The sequence below is a fragment of the Parasteatoda tepidariorum genome, chromosome 2, assembly GCF_982258835.1.
Source record: "Parasteatoda tepidariorum strain Cologne lab strain chromosome 2, Ptep-v5.0, whole genome shotgun sequence".
NCBI classification, from domain to species: domain Eukaryota; kingdom Metazoa; phylum Arthropoda; class Arachnida; order Araneae; family Theridiidae; genus Parasteatoda; species Parasteatoda tepidariorum.
This window is the reverse complement of record NC_141756.1, coordinates 103198275-103218644: the sequence shown is the minus strand read 5'-3', so window position 1 is coordinate 103218644 and position 20370 is coordinate 103198275. Positions and strand designations below refer to the sequence as shown.

The 20370-nt window shown below is 32.1% G+C and overlaps 1 protein-coding gene across 1 annotated transcript in view; it reads left to right on the top strand.

The window, feature by feature from the left end:
* Positions 1-20370, top strand: part of Snoo (Sno oncogene) — a 441297-nt gene that overhangs the window by 186663 nt on the left and 234264 nt on the right. Inside the window, exon 3 of the mRNA XM_087157925.1 lies at positions 12059-12270. The gene's annotated coding sequence lies outside the window, so the exon portion shown is untranslated. The remainder of the gene's footprint in view (positions 1-12058; positions 12271-20370) is intronic.

The window sequence follows — 20370 nt, the reverse complement described above, 5'->3', positions numbered from 1 at the left end:
TATTATTATTTTTAATAAACTGTTTGTTATTTTTTACTTATTATTTCCCCCCCTTTTTCATATGTCTATTATTTTTCTTTGTTTTGTTCTTCGTTATGAACTTATATATATATATATATATATATATATGTAATACAAAAATTAAATACTTTTGTATTAATAAAAGAATTAAAACTTTTTCGTTTTCATAAAATGTCTTTGTTAAAGAATAAGCGTAGAGAGATTCTATTTTGGGAATTCAAGGCTGAAAACATACCATTGAAATATAAATAGATTTATATTTCAAAGGAAGAGTTATTTTTAGAATCGTTCCCTTTTTCACTTCCATATAAGGAAGCAGTAAATGATTTTCCTTAATGCGTAAGGTTACAAGGAATGTACGAAGTGTGCCTTTTTACCTCAAATCTGTGTTGGTATAAAACGTAAGAACGCTAGTTTTGCGTGTACTTTTCATCATGATGTGATCCTGATAAGCTGTTCCGGAATTGTCCAGAGTCTTGTCCACTCTCCCTCCTTTGCAGGAGTGGGGACGTGAACTGTTATCAATACCAGCCTACCTTTAAATAAACCTGTTTAGAACGCCTGATGGCTTACGACTGCATTATTTCAAGCTAAATACAACACTGATAACAGGGTTGTAGCCCTGTTATTACATATATATATATATATATATATATATATATATATATATATATATATATATATATATATATATATATATATATATATATATATATATATATATATATATATATATATATGATAAAGTGTTTGGTATAGTGAAAATATGTATGCAAAAATAATAAAAATACACACTATTTTTGAAACTCTGTAAAGAACATAGTGGAAAAAGGTTCTAAGTATCTAAGTTATAACTTTTAAATATAAGGTTTTAAGGTTTATATAAGGTTTTAAATATGAAATAAAGAATTTCTCGCTGAAAGACCTTGTTTTCACCTAACTTAGGTACACAACGTTGATTTATATCTCCACGTCATTAAAATTTTTGAGATGCTAATAGAAGGTATCATATGTGAATGAATGGTGAAGGTATCATATGTGAATAATGAAGGTATCATATGTGATAGTATTTGTGTATTATTAAAGTGGAAGAAGGTTTCAAGTGTGACAAACAGTGAAAAACCTTTAAAAAACACCTTTAATTTTGAAGTAACTTAATACAATGCCCAACGTGCGGTTGGGTTGAAGACCCGGGCAAGGCATGGATGTTCTTTTATTCTCTGTTCTATCTGTCCTTACTATGGGAGTAGCGTTGGCCCACCTAATAGGGTGCCGCTGAAAGATTTGCCAGCAAATCTGCCCTTCTGATGACTGTATGACAAAAGTTCATTCTCCAGGTGAACATTGGAGAGAAAAAAATAGTGTCAGTTTTCAGCGTATAAAAAATACTCTACTTAAATTCTCAAAAAAATAGTTTAGAACTTTCCACCAATCAGCTCTTAAAAAGCCTTCCGAATATTATGCGAGAATATTTTTGAAAAATTATGGATTCCCACCCCCCCTTTTGTCAGCAAAAATATGCAAATTAAATGCCAAATCTCACGAAGTTCATAAAATTTTAAATGTCTTGAAGATTTTTACAAAAAATAATTAGAAGTATTGAAGCAAAAAAAAAAGATGGTTTAAAAACATTAGGGAATTGGTTGTGGTTGAGAAAGGTTTTTCTAGTATTTTTAGAAGTTAACGGGGCGCTAAATTTTTTCCTCTTTGCAAACTTTGCAATAAAAATACCCAATAAATTTTTAACGACTGTTTAGGAATATTGTAAAACATCCAAAGTGAAAATTCTGGATGGTCCCATCAAAACATTTTGGTTGTTTATGTTGGTTTCAGTGTGATTCATGATGGTCCACCATCCCTTGATGCTCACCATCATCCAGCATTTTCTATTATGCGTTCATGGTTTTTGATATGCCAACAAACTTCCATCATTCCACGATGGAAAATGCTACTTTAATACGACGATGGTTAACCATCAAGATAAGTTTGATTCTCATGGACCAACAATCCATGATGATCCATGATGGTCCATGATGGTTCCAACTATACAGTTCCATGATGGTTTAATGGGAATTCTTGTTGGTTCTCAGGAATATACCCTCAAAACAATTTGGTTTGTTTACGTTGGACCATCATAAATCAGTTCGAATTCCTACATTGGGATGATGGTTGTTCATGATTGTTCCAACATTTGATTTCTAAGATATTATGATGGAAATTCGTGATGGTTCAACATGAACAAACCATCAAAACAAGTTGCTATTCTTATGTTGAACTATCATAAATCAGTCTGAATTCCTACATTGGGATGTGGTTGTTGATGATTGTTCCAACATTTGATTTCTAAGAAACTATGATGGAAATTTCTGATGGTTCAACATGAACAAACCATCAAAACAAGCAGCTATTCTTACGTTGGACCATCATACATCAGTCCGAATTCCTACATTGGAGTGATGGTTACTTATCTTGGTTACCATTAAAAATATAATGGTTCATTATGGAATTATTGATAGTTACCTTCAAGATTATAATGATCCATCAATGGAAAACCATCAAAACTTTTGACTTGGGCTTATGCATTGAAAATTCTTAATAAATTTTTAGAATATTTCCAAAAAAAACTATTTTACCCTTATAAGTTTTGGGGATTTCTTAAGGCCGCAGCCTCATCCAACCCTGAATGTTGGTATAATATTTTTTTAAGTTAATGATTCACAAGTTAAGTTGTAATGATTTACAAGTTGTGCAAAATTATTTAAACATTGTTTCTTTTCATTTTATCGGAAATATTGTCTGCTCCACGCAACTACCATAACTAAGTATTATATGACATCTTAAAAAAAAAGTACATAGAGTTCGTCTGCATCGGACAACTATAAAAAAAAAGTACATAGAGTTCGTCTGCATCGGACAACTATCAAAAAAAAAGTACATAGAGTTCGTCTGCATCGGACAACTATCAAAAAAAAAGTACATAGAGTTCGTCTGCATCGGACAACTATCAAAAAAAAAGTACATAGAGTTCGTCTGCATCGGACAACTATCAAAAAAAAAGTACATAGAGTTCGTCTGCATCGGACAACTATAAAAAAAAAAGTACATAGAGTTCGTCTGCATCGGACAACTATCAAAAAAAAAGTACATAGAGTTCGTCTGCATCGGATAACTATCATAACTCATAACCAGTGATCGGAAGTAGTAGCACTACTGTAGTCGCTACTTTTTTTCGTAATTTGTAGTGTACTCTGCTACTTTATTAAAAAAGAAGTGTAGTGGGAATGGTACCAAAAAAAAACAGTAGTTTGTAGCGATTCCTGGCAACTACTTTTAATCGTTAGTTCAGTGAAGAAACACGGTTCTAACGCAATACTTACAACTTACATACTACTACAACTACTTAACTATGCTACTTACTGCTACAACTACATACTTCTACAACTACAATAACTATTATTAAAAGTGTATGTGTTACGCCTGGTGCGTAAAAGAGCAGAATTTACCTAGTTAATGTGCGTCAAAGATCAAAAAGCTTGATTCTCTCATTCTATCAATTAATTTGTTGATTACAGGTTGATCGATTACATTAGGCATAACGATTGTATTCGACTTGATTCTTTAGATGCTGAAAAATAAATAAATGACATGTTAATTTCCTTGATTGTAACAATATTTTAAACCGTTTGATTTAGCTGTATTATATTTTTAAAGTGGTTAATGAATGATTCTATCTACTAAAATGTTGATTGTTTGATTGTAGTAACTTGATTTTATTTAAACATCAATATGACATAAATAAATAACATTGTGGTAATTTAAGCCGCACAGAAACGTTTCTATTGTTCCAACAAGGACATTAATCTTCCTTTAACGAGCATCTAATAGTTAGCGTCTAGTAGATTATCTATTGTAGATAGTTCGCAGATTACTCAATTTGAGAAAAGAAGCACTTTTTTGGCACTTTAACGGATAAAAGTGAATCTGCACATTCCCTGGATGATCTGCAGAATAACTGATTTCTACACTTGAATGGTAACATATGCTAACTGTTTATCCGCATAGAACAAATACAATAATTACGTCTAAACGTAGAAGACAATGCTGCGGCTGTTGATAGTTGAAGTTCTGATTAATGTTAAAATCTACATAAAACGGGAAAAAAATAAATAAAAAGGTAACTGGAAGAATCAATACTGTCGACTTCAGATGCACTTTGGTATATTCCATCTAATTTGCCAACATTAATTAAGAAATAAAAACGAATTCGATAAAAATCGTTCAAGAAAAAGCAGACGATAGCGAAGAAAGAAAAGAAATGTTTTCCATATCGGAACAAATTATCCGTTTTTTTTTCTTCTTTTTTTTTAGTTTAGTTTTCTCGTACTACCCGCTATGGGAATCGCGTTATTCGCTCGAAATCGCGGAAGAAATGGAAAAAAAAGTAAAATATCAAAAAAGAGGATTATTTTTAGATAGCAGAATATTGAGTTTTTTTCTTCTTTTTTTTTATTTCACTTGGAGAAGAAAATTCTCTCAACTTACAGTGTTTTAAAAAACCGGAAGAAAAAAAAAGCGAGATAATTTTCTGGCGCTAAAAAACAAGATGAAAATGTGGGAGATCTGGTTAAACTTTTTTTTTAATTTATTTATTTTTTTATTTACTCTTTTTCTCCTTTTTAAGTGGGTGAAGTGGTGGAAGAAATAAAGTATACTTCGAAACGTCAGTTTGTGGTTGTGCTCGATGATTAATTAGCCATTTTTTTTTCCTTCATTACATCAGTTTGGAACATTAGGCATACGAATTCGCTTCTACGCTTACATGTTTTTAAGAAGTTCCCTTAAAAAAACTTGTCACGTATTTGTGTTTCCGGTTTAAAAGAAAAATGAAGATGGGGGCTAGTTTACAGAAAAACTGTTTACGGTAATGCATCTTAATGTTTACAGATCAATTACATTTACATTTTTATTCATTAAACATGGTTATAAAGTAGATGTCAGTGAAAAAAGAAATTAAGTTTCGAGTTGTTCGCGAACTCTTGAGTAAAGTAAAGTATACTGTAGAACACCGAGTTATGCTAGAGCATTTTTTTGCGCGACACAATGGCAACACTTTCCAGATGTGTACAGCTCCCCGCTGCGGTAATAAGCTTAACTATTAGTTGGACGATGTTACAAATTTCATTTTTAGCTAAAATTCTAAAACTACACATTAAGAGTGGTTTGGACGGAACACTCTATTTGTTCATTATTCTGGGGTTGGTCTTTACAATCACAAATTTAGAGGAGTGATGAAAGATATTTAGAGGATAAAAACTGACGCAGAAGATGGGGTCGCCAAGCATGTTGAGACGTTAAAAAACCTCGAAAACAAAAGTTTTCATTCTTGGAGATTGATTCTCCTGTTGTCTTTTAATGCCTTTCTGAAATTGAAGCTGGACAACCGGTATATTATTTGTTGTCCTAAACTTGCTTCGTTGACCTGTGTTGTTATATTTTATTTTATACATGGTGCGTAGCGTTTTAAAAAAGTGCTTAAATGTGCTTTTTATTTTTATTTTTTTAATAGCCCTTAAAGGTGCTTTTTTTAATTGGGTGTTTTTAAAAAGTGCTTAATTTTCCCTTTTTGAAAGTGAGATTTTTTTCTTTACCACGTCCATTTTCGCCACATATTATTCAAGTCATTCAACCACAATCTATTGCATGTTTGTTGAAATACTTGCGGGTCCACATGTGCATATACTAAGTTGGGTTCGGTGATATTCTTACACTTTCATATGCAACTCTGCAACATTTTGCAAGATATTCTCAATTTCGGGCTTCATTTTCCACCCTCAGGTATCGAACCGAGAAACCTTTTATAATGGCTAATACAATCAAGAAAAGACTTATTTGTCTAAAACTGGCTATTTTATCACGATCATGAAAACTCTTTGAAAATAATTTTTTACAATTTGTTTATGTATGTCGGGCTTAAAAAATTGTTGAGAGCTTAAAAAGTGCTTATTTTTTGTTGAAAGATTTGGCTACGCACCCTGTTATAATCGGCAATGAGCAGCAGAACCATTTTTAGGTTTTGGTCATCAATATCCTATTTCACAGACTCGTAATTTTGTATCCCAACGTAGAATACAAAGGAACTTCTGGATCGAGCATTGGGACAAAATAATTTTCGCGGAAAATTTTTCGGTGGAACTAACCCACATGTGCGTTACATGAAAAGGTAAACCTCGAAAACCTTACAGAGTTACAGAGTAACAGCAACACATCACCCTGTGTTGCTGTTGGTCTTTTTTTCTAATGGCAGGTACTGAACTGTTCACTTCCTTCACCTGGAAGATGCCGGAAGTGTTGCTTCTTTTACGTTACCCGGTGTAACAACTGTGAACCTAAGTCACGAAGGCGAGCAACATTACCCACACCACACTGCTACAGATAAACGTTTATAGGGTGGACCACATCACACACAACAGAGGACAACACATAGAGAGAAACATCCATGCCTAGAGCGGGATACGAACCCGCAACCATTGGCTTCGCAGTCAAGCGCGCTAACCGCTCGGCCACCTGTCCGGCTTGATCTTTTCTAAGCCTATAATGATTTTTATGCACGTGTGCAAGTCACGTGCTCGCGTTTGGAACCATTTCTGCCATTTTGTCTGTAGCAGTAATAGTAGCAGTAGTAATTCATTTACGTCACACTAGAGCCGCGCAACGGGCTATTGGTGACTTCCTGGGAAACATGCCTGAGGATGGTCTGAAGGCATGTCATCACAGTTTTGATCCTCTACAAGGGGGGTGGCACCTCCGCTTCGGAAGCCCGATGACCTGCACGCGAAGTCGAGCACTTTGAGGTAGAACAGTTTAACGGGGACCTAAACCGCACACCCTCGGTCCCTACGCAGACTGATCCAAGTGGTCACCCACCCGCACTCTGACCGCAGCCAGTGATGCTTGACTTCGGTGATCTGCTGGGAACCGTGTCATAACGATCAGTCCATTGCGGGATCATTTTGTCTGTAAAATTAGTATATTAAGTAACATAAATTTTTTATTTCGGTTAAAAAAACTGTGATTTCTAACATTTAATACAGTAGCTTAGAGAAAGAAAATATTCACTTAATTAAATCAATCAAATGCACGCCTTCATTAAAACATTTCTCAGCATTGCTAGTTTGCAGATGTTGTAAGATATTTTAATTCGCAAATTTCATCAGCGCGTCATTCCACATTGCTCAATTTAATTAGCACGAAAATCGTGTTTTGCAAACAAAGAATTTAAAGCAATCTCTTCGAAAACAATTTGTTCCAGTTAAAATGAAATTTATTTGACTACGCAGTAACTATTACTGAAAGAAATTCCGGAATCGAATTCAGCGTAAGTTTGTAATCACGTTGGATTTCTATTTACTTAAATCAACATAATTTAAATCCTAAGTGACAAATTTTGACTAACATAACGCTCCACACAATCATTGTTTTGCAATAGGGAATGTTCAAGGTCACAGTTATTGAACCAATTCGCAACTAACTTAAATTACACCGAAGTTTTCCTGGAATGTTGTTATTTTTATAGTTTATTTGTTTGTAGTAACATCAAATGGAGTAACAAATATTTTTAAGCTGGTTTTGAAATTTTTGATGTATGTGTAATGTAATTGAATTACTCTGAATTACTTTCGATTGAAACAGTAACATTTTGCATTCCGGAAGGAAATTTCGAAGCATGTTATTAACATTAATTACATATGAACATATAATAACAATATCTTAATAAAAGCTTGATAAAACGAGAAGTTCACTATCAGGGATCTGTCCAGACATTTTGTGAAAGGTCCTGTTTTGGTAAAATTGTGAAAAAACTACTCATAATTTGTGAATATGAAATAAGCGTTAAATCACATTCTTTCAATCAGGGTCCTGCTTTTGTGAATTTGTGCATATAGGGTCCTGTTATTGCAAAAATTGCTAAAAACCTTCTCAAGAAGTTTTTACATTGTAAATAGATACAAGTTTCTGCTGAACAATTGCTACTACTGAATTAGAGATGCAACATACAAATATTTGGTATTTAGCCTATACTGCTCAACGCAGAATATTCATTTCGGGCGAATAATGGAAACAAAATCACTCATGTTTTTAATAATTTCAATTGACACATTTTAAATAACACAACTGAGTTATGTATCACTTTTAATGTGTTGCGCATTAAGTAAATTTAAACAATTCTTAAGTTTATAATATTTTAATTTAAAAAATTGCCAGAAATTAATTTTTATTTACATAATATTCTATTAATTAATTTTATGAATAAATATAAATTGATAAATTATTTATTTACAAAAAAAAAATTATCATTTAATATCAATAAGAAAGTGCACACGATGTTTGTAAATATAGAAATATTTATTTTCTACAAATGGAATTTAAACTTAGGGAAACTTGAAAACTTAGTTCGTTTCGAACCGTCTTTCTGTTCTATGGTAGAGAAGTGTATGTTTAAAATAAGTTAATCATTTGCCTTCCTCTATATTAGGGGTTTCCAACTTGCATGAGGCCGGGGGCCACAATTAAAAGCACAAATCATGTGGCGGGCCGCAACTTTATCAAAATTTTTTGTAGGAATCTTTTTATGTTTGAAGGAACATTAAATATTACTGTCAGAGTTTTTTTAAGTTGTACGAAACAAAAGTATTGAATTACAAATTAAAATAAGAAGTGGATTTTTAAAAATATTTATTTGTTATTAATAATATTTTAAAAAAATATTAAATAAATAATAAAAATTCGGGCTACAATAACCTAATGTGCACCATGTATTAAACAATTAATGTGCAACAGATATCTAATTGTTAAGGTATTAAAACTTACATAGTAGCACACAAAATATTTAATGAGAAAATTGAGGTTTGTCTGCTGCAACCACCGGAGAATAGATATTTAAATTTAAAATTTACAAATGTGTGTGAAAATATTTTAGTCCAAAATGAGTGGTTTCAAAAAGTTAAATATGAGAATTTCTTCGAGAAAATTTCTGATACGCACATGCTAAGTTATATTAACAAAATACAAGAAAAAAAATGAAATAAGAAAGAACAACATACACGATTATTTTTGTATTTGAATAAATATTTTCTTGGATGCAAAACCTGAAAAATAAATTTCTTTGCACCATTGGTATGTTAAATTTCACAAAAACGAAGAAATTAGGTTTTTTTGAACGAAAGAAAAGTATTTTAAACCCATATAGATTTTTTACAAAAATTGTCCGTAAAAAAATGACAACTAATATATTTTAGTTCGCGGGCCACAAAAAAAGACTTCGCGGGCCGGAGTTGGAAACCCCTGCTCTATAGCGAAAAAAAAAAAAGTATATTTTGAGGGAAAATGTTTTTTTTTTCCCTACTGCTTAAATGAGTGAAATTATACAAGAAAAGCAAAATGGAAGGCGGTTTTATTTATGCTTCGTATACATAGAGAAAAGTGAAAGAGGCATCATTTCACCTTATTTTCTTCTTCCGATCTTAAGGGGAATCGGTAGGGCTTATACCAATAATGCGAAAACTGACCTTTTCCGATTAACCTTTTCTCGTCATCTACACAAGATATTGCTTCAGTTATTTTTTCACAGTATATTTACATGTTTACACTGTGATAACTGTTAATGCAGAATCTTCGGCAGAATTGTCTTAAAAAATTATGAACTTAGAACTTTTAATTTTTTAAAAAAAGTTTCAGCATTTTAGAGCGAAGATCTTTCATAACTTGAAAAGTATTCCCGTTAACGCTAAAACATTAACTCAGTATACAACTGACATAATCTCGAATATCCCCAGAAAATTTCAGAGAGCGGCGATGGCTCAGGGGATAGAGCGTTCGCCTTCTAATGAGGTGAACCGGGGTTCGATCCCGGCGATGGCTGGTCGATACGAATTCCTCCTCCAGCTTGCACCGACCACAGTGTTGACGTGAAATATCCTCAGTGGTTGACGGATCATGGGTTTAGAGTCCCCTTGACGTCAGTCTAACCGTGGGAGGTTTTCGTAGTTTTCCTCTCCATTTAACGAAAATGCGGGTTAGTTCCATCAAAACGTCCCCCATCAAAGGCAAATTTCTTCCAATACTTGATCCAGGAGTTTCCTTGTCTTCTGGACTCGGTTCAGAAAACAGAAAAAAATTCAGTCGTAAACTGAAAATTTTGCCTACTGTTCGACGACGGTAATAAAATATAATAAAATAATAAAATTAGTTCTTATTATCAAAATTAAGTTTCATTGGCATCTATAATAGTTTGGTTTATACGCTACTCTTAAAGGAATAGGTACTATTTCTCCATTAGGTTTTCTTCTTAGCACACAGCTTATTTTTTATTTAAATTTTTAACAAAATTAATTAAGCCTCATTGGAGTCAATGATAAAATGACGGTTTTTCATAGTTCCCCTAAGAGAGTAAGAACCTTTTCTGCATTATTTTTGCTATCTAGAACAGGGGTTTCCAACTGGCGGTCCGGGGGTCGCATCCGGCCCGCGAAGCCTTTTTTTGTGGCCCGCGAACTAAAATATATTAGTTGTCATTTTTGTGCGGGCAATTTTCGTAAAAAATCTATATGGGTTTAAAATACTTTTCTCGTTAATTAAAACCTAATTTCTTCGTTTCTGTGAAATTTAATTTATCAGCGGTGAAAAAAAATTATTTCTCAGGTTTTGCATCCAAGAAAATATTTATTCAAATACAAAAATAATCGTGTATGTTGCTCTTTTTTATTTCTTTTTTTTGTATTTTGTGAATATAATTTAGCAAGTGTGTATCAAAATTTTTCTCTAAGAAATTCTCCGATTTAACTTTTTGAAACCACTCATTTTGGATGAAAATATTTACACACACATTTGTAAATTTTAAATTTAATATGTAAATATCTATTCTGTGGTGGTTGCAGCAGACAAACCTCAATTTTGTCACTGAACATTTTGTGTGCTACTATGTAAGTTTTAATATCAACCTTATTTAAAGTTTTATATCTTAACAATTAGATATCTGTTGCACATTAATTGTTTAATACATAAGTGCACATTAAAGTTATTAAAGCCCGAATTTTTAATATGTATTTAATATTTATAAAAATATTATTAATAACAATTAAATATTTTTAAAAATCTACTTCTTATTTTAATTTGTACAACTTGGTAAAAGTCTGACAGTAATATTGAATGTTCCTTCAAACATAAAAGAGTCCTACATAAAATTTTGATAAAGTTGCGGCCCGCCATTTGATTTGTGTTTTTAATTGTGGCCCCCGCTTCATGTAAGTTGGAAACCCCTGATCTAGAACATGGCTATTTTTTAAAAAAATTAAAATATAGTAGCTAATTACAAAGCAAGCATCAGTTTCGTTCATAAGAGTGATTTTTTACGCTTCTCTGATAATTTTGCTTTTTAGTACACAACTTATAATTTTTTATTTCAATTGGATACATGCAAGTGACGTCATAGTAGGTAAATCGTGGCATTTGTTGAATCAGAAGCCATTCGGCTAACTGGTATTCAAATGGGTGCTTGCACTTAAAGAAGAGGATCACATATACCCACACCTACGACGCCAGTGCCACCTGATCATTTTATTTTCTAACCGAAGTTGAACAGCCGTCCCAACTTTGAGTTTACGATTACTAATGTTCAACTCCTTTGTTGAATTTTGAACCCAATCCAGAAGACAAGAAAACTCCTGGATCAAGTATTGGGAAAAATTTGCCTTGGTGGAGGATTTTTTTGATGGAACTTACGCGCATTTTGTAAGGAAAATGGCGTGTTAAAGTTGAGCTAAACTTCTCCAGATAAGTTAGAATGTTAATTAAAGTGAAGTTAATTAAATACTGTGCCGTATCGCACATTGAATATGTTGAAATATAATTCTTTCTAGTTTACATCTTTTACTTAACTTAGATTTAATATTTGTTTATGTATTTTATTGTAACCGTGTTATGTTTTTGTTTTGTGTACCTGGCAACTTCCATGCATAATTAGTTTGTTTATGTCCTACAGGGCTTCTTCCGGTCTTTGTGTTAAATTAGAAATATAAAGTGAAAGAATTGAAATCTTTGTAAAGGAATCTTCGTGAAAGAATATAGTATGTGTCACTTAAGAGAATTGATGCTGCGGCTTGGCTTACTCGAAATAGAATGTAACAAACGAAAACAAATGCAATGTTTCAACAACCAATCAGGAGTGAGATACCCACACTACATCACTTGCAGGTATCCTATTATATGTGATTTTAAATTACGTGGTTAGGCATAATTCACTTCTTCTCAAGTTGCTAATTCCCATTTACTGCCATAAATTCATAATTTATAGATTCACTCTTTAAAAGCATAACTATTAAAAAAACAAACACTTTTTACACAAAAACACACAAATATCTATAGAAATGCTTATTTGGTGACGTAATCTGCCAATGCTAATTATTGAGTTTATCCGACATAGCGAATAAATAATAATTAAATATTAAAGAACGTGCAAAAAAAAAGCAACTCCGTATTTCAATGAGAGCTATAAGCTAGCAAACATCACTGATATAATCTTTAAAGTATTTGAAGGAAAGAAAATCGTCTGCAAGTGTCATTTTTATCAATAGCAAAAGTTCTAAATCAATGAATAAACTAAATTTTTCATATGGCTCTACCTAACGAACAAATTGAAAATTTGGAACAAATGTTTGGATCGGAGGCTAAATTGTCTCTTTGCACACACTGTTGCAAATTTCAGGATGGAGGAAGAACGGGTTTTGGAGTTATAAGAGAGAGAGACACACACACACAGAAAAACTCTTCATTTTATTATTATTGTTATAGATACAGTTCAGAAAACGATTTTCATTAATAAAATTTGCTGAACATATACAACTGTTTTGAATTTTGTTGATTTAACCGTCCACTTTCTTCACAGAATATTTTTTTTATTTTTTATAAAAACTCTTTTATCAGTTTTGAAAATGAAGCACGAAAAAGTTATATCATGTCTTCTTTTATAATGAGTAGAATTTTTTTAGCACTCGTAAAATGACATTAAAAAACAAATACCCAGTCGTTCGGTTTATTTTCCATCCTTATAACTGTAGCCGTCATTTATTTTTCCCCCCATCTAAAATGGCAACGCAAATCCATCAATTACACCAGCATCTTTTACTTTATTGTTTACTCAAAGTTGAACTAAATTCTTCTTTCAAAAAATCACCGGCCATGTAAATCTCTCGACACTCGGCAGAGAAAACAAATACCTCCTACAGATTCAGAAAAAAGTTTTTTTTACTTCTTCCCTTCATTTAAAAGAGAGAAAAAAATAATCGTCTGCACGAAGAAAAGGAACAAAAGTAACTAAGCTTTTAACAGTTAAGATAATGTTGAAACAAAAGAAATTGTAGGCCCCAGAAGACCAGCTGTACACACAAAAGGGAGGTTTAAAAATCAATAAATTGTGGAACCTTTTTTTTCTTCTTTGGGTGGGAGAGTGACTTGATAGAGCCCCAAAGTAAAGACTATTTTGAGGTCATTTGTGTTTTCTTTACAGGCCACTGGCCCCTCTTTTGTCAGTTTTACATTTTCAGTAACAATTACTAAAGTTAAAGCTTCTCAACCGTTTTCAACACGGGACACTTTTGGATGATTAAACCAGGGGTCGAAAATGATACTGCAGAACAATCCAAGACATGTCAAAATTCCGATTAGGCATGCACTTTTTAACCTCACATGCTCAGCCGGGATTGTAAATGTATAACCCCTTCCAGGGTGCGTAGGGTTTTTAAAAAGTGCTTAACGGTCAGGGTTGCAAAAAACCCGGGTATTTCTAGAAAAACCCGACTCTGGTGGGTTTTTCTGTGTTTTATTGAGCTTTCTGGGTTCTTTTTGGTGTTTCTGGGTTTTTCATGTTTTAATGGAGTTTTTTTCGAAAGAGAGGGCAGGGATAAGTACCTTATTTTAAAAAAGCCTATTTTAATATTAATAATTAAGTTTGATTTTATAAAATGACTTAATATATAGGTAATTAATACAAATAAATTGTTGCAAAAGTCTGAAAAAAGTTTCTGCTGACATCACGATACAAAATGTTATATGTACTCACATCACACATTTGAAACATATTTTAACACAGGATTACTTTTTATTTGTATTTTAGGAAACTTATTTTAATACAGGATTACTTTTTATTTGTATTTTAGGAAACTTATTTTAACACAGGATTACTTTTTATTTGTATTTTAGGAAACTTATTTTAACACAGGATTACTTTTTATTTGTATTTTAGGAAACTTATTTTAACACAGGATTACTTTTTATTTGTATTTTAGGAAACTTATTTTAACACAGGATCACTTTTTATTTGTATTTTATGAAACTTATTTTAACGCAGGATTACTTTTTATTTGTATTTTAGTCGTAAAAAATACTTGAGGAAAATCTTTTATTTTCATAGAAACCGAATCAAAGGCTTTGACTAATCAATAGCCATACAGTCAAATCTAGCCATCAAGGTGATTCTCCAGTCTCCAACATAGTTAGTTTTTTCACCATAAGTTAATTTTTTTAGGCTAGACTACATATATATTTCAATAGAATAGCTCTTTTATAACAGAGGATAAAGAAGAAATCAATCTTAGAAAAACCCAGTAAAACCCATTTTAGGGTAGGTTTTACTGGGTTTTTCAGGGTGGGTTTTACCCAGTAGAACCTGCCCGGGTTTTACTAGGTAGGTGGGTTTTTTGGAACCCTGTTAAAGGTGCTTATTTTCGTTTTATAAAAGCCCTTAAAAGTGCTTTTTTCCACGGATGTTTTTAAAAAGTGCTTAATTTTCCCTTTCCCGAAATGTGATATTTTTCTTTACCATGTTGATTTTTGCCATAAATTATGCAAAAGGACATTGTCCTACACAACGTTTTCACAATTAATTCAATCCCAATCTATTTCGGCATACCGCCGGTCTGTAGTGTATGAAATCACCATTTGTTTTACATGTTTGATGAAATACTTGTGGGTCCGCACTTGCGTATACTGAGCTCATTGCCAATAGCCCATTGTGCAGCTCTAGTGCGACGTAAATGAACTGAGCTGGATTCAGTGGTAATGATTTTTGACTCTCATGTGCTACCCTGCTGCATTTTGCAAGAGATTCTCAATTTCAGCCCTCTGTAACAGAATCGAAAAATCTCTCGAATATTTGCTGATTACTGGGACCAACTAAACATTGTCATTTTTTTTTCTCTATTAGTGATAGAAAATTTCATTTCTCTTGTTAATTGCATCGTTTGTGAAGCGCCATCGTTTTCGTCACTGTAAATAAAACCGGATAAAACCATCAATTGCCAACCCTGTCTAATTATGATATTTTTCAAAGTGCTTGACAATATTTTTTGAGTGTTTGAAAAGTGCTTAAAAGGTGCTTATTTTTTGTTGAAAATTTTGGCTACGCACCCTGCCTTCAGTACTGTAATCACATATACGTTTTCGTGCGTTTCTCACATCACAGCCGTCGGCTTCATTTACGTAACCAACCTATTACTACTTAAACTATTACTACCTATTACTATTACTAAGAACCTATTACTATTACCTATTTTATTTTATAACCGTCGTTGAACAGCCGACCCAATTTCATGGGTTTACGACTACCTACGTTCGACTCCGTAGCCTTGTAATTTTGAGCCAATCCAGAAGACAAGGAAACTCCTGGATCAGTACCCCCAGAGGTATTGATTTGTTGTGGGAACATGGAGGACTTTGAGACTCGACAGATTTAACGTGCACCAGTCACCATTTACTACACGGGGAGTCTTTGGCCGGCGAGGATCGTACCCAAGACCTCTTGGATATGGACTATTACCTATTACTAAGAATTACTTGAGTGGCCAACGGCCACATGGAAGTGGTCCCAATTATTTGGTATCCATATCCATCAGTGCAAACTCGGTCCTGATCAGTAATACTCTGAAATAAGCACTTCCTAAAAACTTTGATTATCAGCTAAAATTTATAAAACAAAGCTCAAAACTTAGGTAATGAGTTACAATCAAGTTCAGACTTGATTCTAAAAAGCAAAATAAGTAAAGAAAATTTTTTGGTTGTAGTAAATTTTTACTTCTTTAGTTCGCCAAGACTAATGGTAGCATTTTCAGACCGATTAATACTGAATGTAGATAAACTTGAGTTTCATAAGTTGAACTTTAGAGAACGGCATTTTTAATATTTTAACTCCTCAGTTAACAAGCTCACAGAGGAGTTGATAAGTTGTAAATTGGCAATAATAATAAAAAAAACTTTCGTGGGGAGATCCTGTAAAGTATTCAGGGCATTAGTAATTATAGCAAGTCTAAATTTTGATGTTTTACTTTCTAAGAATTAAAAATACCATGGCGAAATTGAGAATGATGTATATTGCGCCCTCCCGTGCAAAAAAGGAAAAAGAAGACCATTTTAAATAACTTGAATCTAATAACTTTTGATCTAAAGATCAGATCTTCATTTTCTAGGACTCAATGGTTCAAGGGGGTGAAATCGAAAAAGCTAAATAATTAGCGCAAACGATATTGTATGTTACGAAATCAGGCGGAAAAACGTACTCTCTCAGATTACTCTCTTTTTTTTCCCCCCGACGGTTTCAGATTTCTGACCCCCCCCCCCCAAATATAGCGGGTAGTCGCAATTTGGGAAATTTGAACCCAATGATTTTATCAAGAGAGCGGTGCGAGGTTTGGACCCTTTGATGCTAATTTTATTTTTTGCGTATTTCGCGTTATCTCGAGAACTTTTAAAATGAACTGAAAAATTTTTGCCCACACTTATAAAATTCATTTTAGCAAAGATTAATCCCCTCAAAATACAACTTTTAATAAATATTTATTACTTTATTTAGTAAACAGTCCAAAAAACTTTGAATTGGAAGGCATAATTTTAAAAAAAAATCATTTCAAAGAATGCAATTTCACATAGCAAGGTAAAAAATGTGAGCGAATGCGGTCCAAAAGTTTCTCAGAGAACGTATTTTAAAAAAAAAGTCGTAATTTCAAAATTCAGCCCATTTGTCACCATGCCCCCTTCACCCCCGACTCTTGAGTTCGCCAGAGACGCGTTTTAGGGCCGACTGATACTGAATGTAGATAAACTTGATTATCATAAGTTGAACTCTTGAAAACGGCATGTTTAATATTTTTACTCACTAGTTAGTAGCTAGTTCATCATGCAAAAGAAAGAAAAAAACATTGGAGAGAAATAAAGTTAATGTAAAATTTCCAAACAAAATTTTACGACGAAGCGATAAAAGTTCGGAAATGGATGAGCCAGACTCATTCGTTTTTCCCCAATTTCATCCCTGAAAGAAAAGGAAAAATTTAAATATTAAAGTATGAAAATAATTTAACTTTCTGAAAAAGTGGTAAATAAATCGTTATCCCAAAAATTGAGCTATAGTTTAGCTTAGGATCATTTTCAGTGTAATTTAAAAATTAAAAGTTTCAGACAAAAAAAAAAAAAAAAAAAAAAAAAATTCATGAAAATTACGAGTAAAAGTAAATTTTCTACTACATTTTAATTTTGAGTTACTAGGTTATCATACATTGAAGTATGCCATATGACTAAAATAGATTGTTTTTGAAAAGTTTTGTACTTAGGATAAGCTGTGCACAAATTGTGAAAAGTATTACTAGAAAACTCCTCGTTTTAGCTTTCAGTTTACATTTTGATAGCGTTACTTTACAATAGTCTGTTAAACAATGTATCTACATTAATAAGTTTCAGTACCGTTCATAATAAAACTGGATTTTTTTTAGCTTATTTTTAAAACACAACAAAAAAAAAGAAGAAAAGGAATACATTTTTTTTTAAAAGAAAATATATCTTCTCGAAGAAATATTTACCTTCTCAGAGAATTCTTCCTAGTTATATATTAATGAAAGAACTGCAGATAAAGGTTTTTTCTGCTCCGAAATTCTATTCAATTACGTACATTCAACAAACTTCAGACGATTTCATTAAATTTCTAAACAATCTAGAAAGTAAGGTAAAGAATAAAAAAAAAGAAGTAGAGCAATTGGAAAAAGAAAAGGAATAAATAATAAGAACGCTTTTAAAGTTTGCTAACAACTACTATTTTTTGAGGGAAACTGATGAAATAATAAATTACGAAGATAAAAAGGAATTGGAGAAAGAACACAAGCACACATCTTACGAAGAATGTGCAAATTATTAAGTTTGTTAAAGAGTAATTCAGTGGGTGAAATCGTATTCGAGTATTCGAAATTTAATTTTTAGTACAGCAAGAAAATATTTTTTATTAACTTCTTTTAAATCTCTTAAAATCCCGAAATAAGTTTCAATTTTCCTTTTTTTTATTTTTTATTTTACTATTTTTAAAAAAGACATCTCGAAGAATTAGCAATCTCGCTGGCTAACTTAGCGATGATTAAACTCGATTACTTAAGAAAGTGTTAAAAAAAATAAATCTTTGTTTGAAGAAGTTCCTCTTAAATTTAATTTCGTTCCCGTCTTTTACCTTTTCTATATAAATATCCTTCTAACACCTAATAGAAACAAATGCTACAAGCTCTTCAAGTTAATCGAAAGTGCGGAGTTTTTTTGAAAGGCGAGGGGGGGGGATAAGTGCAAAAGAAGGAAAATGGCAATTTTCTGAAGAGTTTGGAAGGGAATAAATTTAAATATATTCTCAAATTGTCACTTGCAACATTTTCTCTGGACATCTAAATAAAATTCGACGGGTTTTCTTATTTTTCTTAACAGTCAACCGGAGTTGTAAATTCTTATATATTTTCTGCTAAAAATAGATTTTGAAAGCAATATTTAACGAATTATGTTTTACAGTAGTAGACAATGTCGCTTTGAGCTACTTCTTCAATTGTGATTCACGATTGTCACCCAAAAAACGATTGTGACCTCCGCGTTGTTTTTAATCACAACAGTATCCCCATGAACGTTTTTAAGGAAACATTTTTTGTTGCGGTGATGTAATAACAATTTAAAGATTTGGGTTGCTTTAGAAATAATCGTCGCTTTTTTTAATAGCGATATTTTTACATCAAACTGTTCCTTAGTATTATTTTGATACTGGTCCTTTTAAAAATTTCCGGAATATCCACTAGATGGCAGCACAGTACTCAGAAAAATCTTATTACTCATCTGAAAATTGAAGTGATTTTTACTCAGAACTATCGCCAGCAGAAATCTCGTAAGTTTCAGCACAACTTAAAAACATGACTCCACTTAACATGTTTATATAATATATTGTGGTAGTCTTAAATTTTTTAAAATTAAATTTATGTAAAAAGTTCAATAGTAATAAAGCATAAATTTTGGTATTACTTTAAACAAAAAAGAAAAAGTAAATGATAAACATTATCTTCCGAAGAAATTGGAAAAGTTGGCAACTAAGGGCGCTTTTTCATTACACGACACGATAACGACAAAACGGATCCGATTGTCGGCGAACGACATAGGGTCAAGTAAAATACATGGTCAGCAACGGAGCGCTTTTTCACTCACCGATACGATAACGATTATGTCGTATCCGACAAGGCGATACCGTTTGTCGGAATCGAATGTCGGTAAGGCAAGCAAATTTCTCTTCAAATCGTGGCGATTTTATTAGATGTTGTGTATCTTTCCTGTTTCATCTCCTCTTTTGATATCATTATTTTATTCTTTTAATAATTTTTAATCGCTTATTTGATCATATCAAATGTAAAATTTAAAAATAAAAGTTTTATATAATTTATTCTCATGTCTGGTTGTAAATTTTTAATTTCATGATGTAGCATTTTTTACATTATAATGAGGTTGAAAGACTTAAGCAATCATAAAAGTTGTATTGAAAATTTTTATAAATTCATTATATGCTTTAATGAAGAGATAATATTTTTTATAACAGTATTAGTTTGATAAGAAGGCAAATAAGACCCTTATGTATTTCAAACAGAACTCGATCTAACTACTGGTTTCTGGTTGATTGAATAATAAAAAGTCTGTTCCCTGATTTAACTGAAAAAAAATTTTTTTTTGAAACATGATAGAGCGACTTCATAAGATAAATTTGATAAAACTCATTTAAACAATTATCTAAAAAGATCATTTTAAATGAAACTAATATTTTAACTCGATTAAAAAAAAGTTAATACTTTAAAACAATTAAAGAATTTAAGTAATGTTAAGTGATGACAGACATAAATTAACGAGCAGACGCCAACTCAAAAGTCATATAAAAATTATTCCTCATTAACATTAATTTGTTCTTGGTTTCTCTCATTCGGACGTAATTAAAAAAATTATTTGGGACTTTTTGTAGTTTATGGAAAAGTA